This window comes from Myotis davidii, unplaced genomic scaffold (assembly GCF_000327345.1).
Source record: "Myotis davidii unplaced genomic scaffold, ASM32734v1 scaffold743, whole genome shotgun sequence".
NCBI lineage: Eukaryota > Metazoa > Chordata > Mammalia > Chiroptera > Vespertilionidae > Myotis > Myotis davidii.
The window spans coordinates 1,556,837-1,562,473 of record NW_006296221.1 but is presented as its reverse complement, the minus strand read 5'-3'; the positions used below and the strand labels follow the sequence as shown (position 1 = coordinate 1,562,473).

The following is a 5,637-nucleotide window of genomic DNA, read 5'->3' as shown; positions in this document are numbered from 1 at the left end:
GAAGTGGAGACACAGAGAGAGAAACACCAATGTGAGAGAAATACATTGATTGGTTGCCTCCCACATGTGCCAAACCAGGGCTGGGGATCGAGCCTGCAACCTAGGTATATGTCTTTGACCAGAATCGAACCCAGGATCCTTCAGTGACAGGCTGACGCTCTATCCATTGAGCCAAACTGGCAATGGCGAAGCTTTTTATTTTGATGTAGTCCCATTTGTTTATTTTCTTCTTAGTTTCTATTGTCCTAGGAGCTATATTGGTAAAGATATTGCTATGACAAATGTCTGATATTTTGCTGCCTATGTATTCTTCTAAGATTTTTTTATGGTTTCCCATCTTACATTTAAGACCTTTATCCATTTTGAGTTTATTTTTGTGTATGGTGTAAGTTGGTGGTCTAGTTTCATTTTTTTGCATGTATCTGTCCAATTTTCCCAACACCATTTATTGAAGAGACTGTCTAGACTCCATTATATGCTCTTGCCTCCTTAGTCAAATACTAATTGAGCATAATGGCTTGGGTCGATTTCCCCACATAACATTTAAATAACTTAGATGGGTTTGGGAGACAAGTAACTATAGCTTGTTCTTAGAATGAATTCCAACTTTACAGTAATCAACCAGTTCTTTATTAGACAGTAATCTGTCCCATGTGGCTCCAGCATTAAATTTACAAAGGTTTTTTGATATGTGCGTGGTTGCTGTTTGCAGTTTTAGCACAGGGGTAAATAAAAAGCGAGACGCCAGGTCTGCCCTTATCCTGAACCAGGGATCAGAAATAGTTCTATTAATGTACCTGGCTTATACCTCACTTTCCCTGAACATTGAGTTAAATTAATAATGTGAATCATTCCCAACTATTGGAGCATCGTTTTTTCACTAATGTTTTTAATATATATGATATATCCAATATTTAGGAACTGGATTTGTATTTATGTCAAAGTGAAAAAGTTTAAATTGATTTCTGATTCTCTATTTTTAAGGATTTTTTTTTTTTTGGTTAATTCTCTCCCAAGAATATTTTTTCCCCACTGATTTTTAGAGTGGAAGGGAAGGAGCAAGGGGTGGGGGAAAGAGAGACAGAGAAACATGAATGTGAAAAGGACACATGGATTGGTTGCCTCCCGCACACGCTGGGGCCTGGGATGAACCTGCAACCTAGGTATGTGCCCTTGACCGGGAATCGAACTTGTGACCCTTGGGTGTGCAGGCCGGCGCTCTGACCACTGAGAAACACCGGCCAGGGCTCTTTTTAAGTTTTAATACATACAGAGCAAATTAACTTGTTTATCAGTGTGTGTGTGTGTGTGTGTGTGTGTGTGTGTGTGTATGATATAGATTCTATACAATTAGAAACCTTGCTGTTAATACTTAGAACTAATTTGCTCATTAGAGACTATATTTAGCAGCAGTTGCTGGGTTTGCATTTTGAGTTTAGTGAACAAAAAGTGAAGAGAGGATGCGGAGGACCCTGGCAGTGGGTCTCCCCCAGGTACTCACAGTGTGTGCACCCCGGTCCCTTACTTCCGCACAGTGGGGGTCATGAAGTCCCTGTCTCGGGGTTTGAGGGCCAAGTGGAGGAGTGTTTGCAGAGCATTGAGGTTGGCATAGATGAGACGCCTGGTGAAGAGTAGCCCTTGCTACACTGTTCTGTGCTGCTCTTCTCCAGGATAAATTGTGTTCTTTTTATAGAAATTTGCATAACATTTTATTTTTGTGCCAGACGTAATAAAGACTATGACAATAATAGTCTTTCTAATTCTCTGGCTTCCTAGTTTTTTTTGTTGTTGTTTTGTTCTTGATTTTCTTCCAAAATAAAAATTTTATACTCAGCAAAATGCTAAAACATTCTGTCTTTAGTCAGAGCATTTGAATATAAATAGTTTCTAGTCAGAAGCTATTATGGTGTAGCCTGGAGTTTATAATACCACTCTGGGCATATATAATATATCTCAGGTCATCTAAACAGGTTCCCAGTAACAGTCTGGCCCCCGAGAGCAGTCCTGCTGAGTACCTCGCAGGAGCTGGGCACCATTCCAAGCACATCCCACCGTTAACGCATTTAGGCCTCACCACGGTCCTATAAGGTAAGTGCGATTATTAGCACCCTCCCTATTTCACAGGTGAAGAAACTGAGGCACAGGGCAACTTTCTAACTTGTACACGGGCAGCAAGGGTAGGACAGGTGGGTAACCAGGCAGCCTGGTACAAGACCCTTGTGTTTAACCACTACGTGCACTGCCTTTTTGGGGTGTGCGTCATTCCACTGCCCTGCCCTCCCTCCTTGCCTGTGGCTGCACTCCCCAGCAGTCTTCCTGCAGTGACGTGACTACCATAATGTCTGAGAGGGTTGGGGGGCGGGCAACAGTGGCACGTGATGAGCTTCGTTCTTCACAGAGCTCCATCACTCATAGTCGCCCTCAGCAGCCACACTTTCTGCACGCTTGGGAGTGGCATGTGGTGCAGCTGGGCCCTGCGCCTCTACATTTGACCCTCCAGGGTTAGCATGGTTTTGTCCAGGACAGCACTGCCCACAGCCAGTGGCACATGCCATCGCCTCCTGGGGAGGCCTCGTGTGGCCTGGGCACCTGAGGACAGCACTGAGCTCTTTCCCCAGGAAGGTCCGGGGGGGAAGCCGCCCGCTGTGTTAGGGCTGTGGGTGTTCTCCGTTGCAATTCATTAAGAGGATTTGATCGCTTATTTAAGGTCTGAAACCTTCCAGTGAGTAAACGCTCCCACTGAAGATCGAAGGCAGGCGGTCTTGGGGGAGGCAAAGAAATGACCTTGAGAACAGATGCCCAGGCCCTGCAGAGGGCAGACTTGCAGTTCACAGCAGGAAACTATCCCCGCAGTGAACACTGCAAGAAAGGCCGCGTGACTCCCTGGAACCCAGGCTGTGTTCGCACGCGTGTCCTGTTCCCTGTGGGCCGGGAACCGTGATAACAGTGTCGGGAAAATAAGTCGCAGCTGCGTTTTCACACAATAGCTCAGAGCATCACCTGCCAATTACCCTGTTGGCGCGAGAGGGCCCCGATGGGGTGGCACAGTCTCGGGATGGAGCAGTTTCCACCTGAGAAATGAAAGTCGAAGGAGCAGACCTGTAAACCAGCTCAGCGATTCCATTAAAACACAGCCCGTGCAGCCGGAGGCGGTGATCCTGGCGGGCGTCCCCTTCGATGGCTTCGGGGCCTACGTTGGGCTTTCGCTGGCTGGTCCTGCGTTGGAAGCAGGAACAGAAACTAGGGAAGCCGTCAGTTACCGATCCAGTCAGGCCATCGGAGGGCTATGGTTACAGAGGTTGCCGGACTGTCACCAGGGTTGGCAGCCTGATTCTCCACAAGAGCGACTGAACGTGAAGCAGGTTGGCTCCTGCGGTGGGCGGAGGTTTCCCGGGCAGGCTGCTGCAGGCTGCGTTCAGACTTCTGTTTTTATTCGTGGTCTGCCCATGGGCCCTGCCTGTGTGCACTCTCTCACACTGCTGTTCCATCTTGGAATTCTTGGAAAGGGGCCCCAGATTTTCATTTCATACGGGACCCTGGGAACAGCCATTCCCGCATTCACCTTCGGACCTGTGACCAAGGGAGCATGCCTGTGGTTTTGGTGGGGCTAACCCCACGTCAGTGGATCTAGCTGCAGCTGTCAGGTTTTAGCTTGGAATGGCTGATGGTCCTGTTCCCGAGGCCTGAGGGGCTCCTGGTTGGAGACAGGGTTTTCCTCTTTACAAAGTGCCTTTCCCACCCAGCGATGTTCATAAAAATAATGAAACTCAACACTCTGCTTCTCCGTATTTCGTAATAACCAGACAACTCCCCCCCTTCCGAGTCCGCGGCAGTGAGGATGGAAAAGCTCCCAGTGCCGCATCTCACTAACGGTGTGATGTTGAATAAGTCCCTTTCCCTCTTGGCCACTCAACCTGCTCACCTATAAAACGGGTATATCCATCCCACAAGGATAGGATTCAATCAGGTAATTTAGGCAAAAGCACACTGTGAACCTTTTGTTGCTGGACAGATGTAAGTTATTATTGATATTGACGTTTGGACTTGACGGATTTGGTCATGCAAACCTATGAGAGGGCAGCCTGGCAAAGGGTAGGACTCGGGGGCCAGAGGCCAGGGACAATGGAGGAAACCGGTAAGAGTGACGGAAAGTAGATCTGGAAAGCCAAGGACCACATTCCGATTCCTGGCTGGCTTGCTGCAAAAGCAGGAGGCAGAGTCTCTAAGCCGGGGAAGTGGCCAGTGCAGAAATCCATCCGACCACTGGGGGGAGGCCTAGGTTTGCTTGGGTATCAGGTTGGTGTCTATGGTATTTGGGTAAGCCCCCATCGTGGCTGCAGCTTTAATTTCATACTCGTTGCTCTGAAAGAAACACGAGACCTGTATTACTTCTCTTGCCTTTGTTTTTGTTTTGATTTTTAGAGAGAGTGAACGGGAGGGAGAGGGAGAGCGAGAGAGAGAGAAACATCCATTTCAGAGAGACACACATCCACTGGTTGCCTCCCTCGCGGGTTCTCCCGGGCACTGAAATTACCCTGTTGGCAGGGGTGGGGGCGGAGGACAGGCCCCCCGCGGAGGGCTGGGTCATAGGGCCTTGGAAAGTCCTGTGGGTTTTATCCTAAATGAGGTGGGACCCGCCCTGGAGGACTTGAAGCAGAGGAAGAATGCTAGGGTGATTTAAAAAGAGAAATTACAGGAGGATGCTTTTCTGTCTTCCCCATCTTTAACTTCTCCGCCCCTGGCCACGTTTTCAAAGCCAACCCCGCCCAGCACGGGCAGCGTGAGAGCCCAGAGGAACACTTGCATCGGTGGCGTATTTGCTGAAGCCGGGCTTCTGCGGCCTTTTCTAATCTGGCCGTGGACTTGGGCTCCGGCACTGCTTTCCCCACGTTGTCAGCTGTCTCTAGCTGCTGGGCTGCCTCACCACGGAGCAGTGTGTGCCCCAGCGCCAGGGCCCGTGGCTGCGAATCCCGAATCTGGGCCATGCCCAGCTGTGAACATGGTGACCAGCCGGCTTCTCTGCCCCTGTCTTAGGAGCTGTCATTTCCAGAAGCTATAACATGTGCCCCCCAGGCTTTTAGTGGAAATCTTAAAGGCTCTGCAAACGGAAAGCTGGTTGTTGTTTATTTTGGTAACTAATTTGGCATCAAAATGTGACCCGATTTGGTAGCAAAACCTCACCTGAACCGAGGCTACTAATAGCTCCTTATTTCGCCCACGGAGCTTCTTTTGCTGCAGAAACACGGATATAGTTGTGTCTTGCTGTGTTAGCATGTTCGGCTGCTGTGTGCTGTCCCTGGTCCTCTGGGGTGTCACAGACCACGCCACATGCACAGCACAGACGTCCTTAAGCTGGAGACTTCTGGATTTCGACGGACAGCTGGGCCAGGGTTTGGGTTGAAGGTCGTGGGTCTGCCTGTGTCCTATGACAGCAGCCATCGGGCGTAGTGCCTCGGCGTCAGATGGTCTGGCTTCGGCTACCACATACAGGCCTGTGGTCTTGGCAACCCCGGAACCTCCTGGACCCTCCGTTTCTTCCTCTGAAACAGCAGCCCCGACTGTGCTCTCAGCTCTGTGACAGATCTGCTTCTGGTTGACTCATTGCCTGCGTCTTCCTTCATCTCCCTCCCCCCACTT

At 49.5% G+C, this 5,637-nt stretch overlaps 1 long non-coding RNA gene across 1 annotated transcript in view; it reads left to right on the top strand.

Annotated features, from left to right (window-relative positions):
- Positions 1–1,959: 1,959 nt before the first annotated feature.
- The window catches only part of LOC107184278, a 12,566-nt gene continuing 8,888 nt past the window's right edge, over positions 1,960–5,637 (top strand). The window contains exon 1 of the long non-coding RNA XR_001515099.1: positions 1,960–2,088. This is a non-coding gene — a long non-coding RNA (uncharacterized LOC107184278). The remainder of the gene's footprint in view (positions 2,089–5,637) is intronic.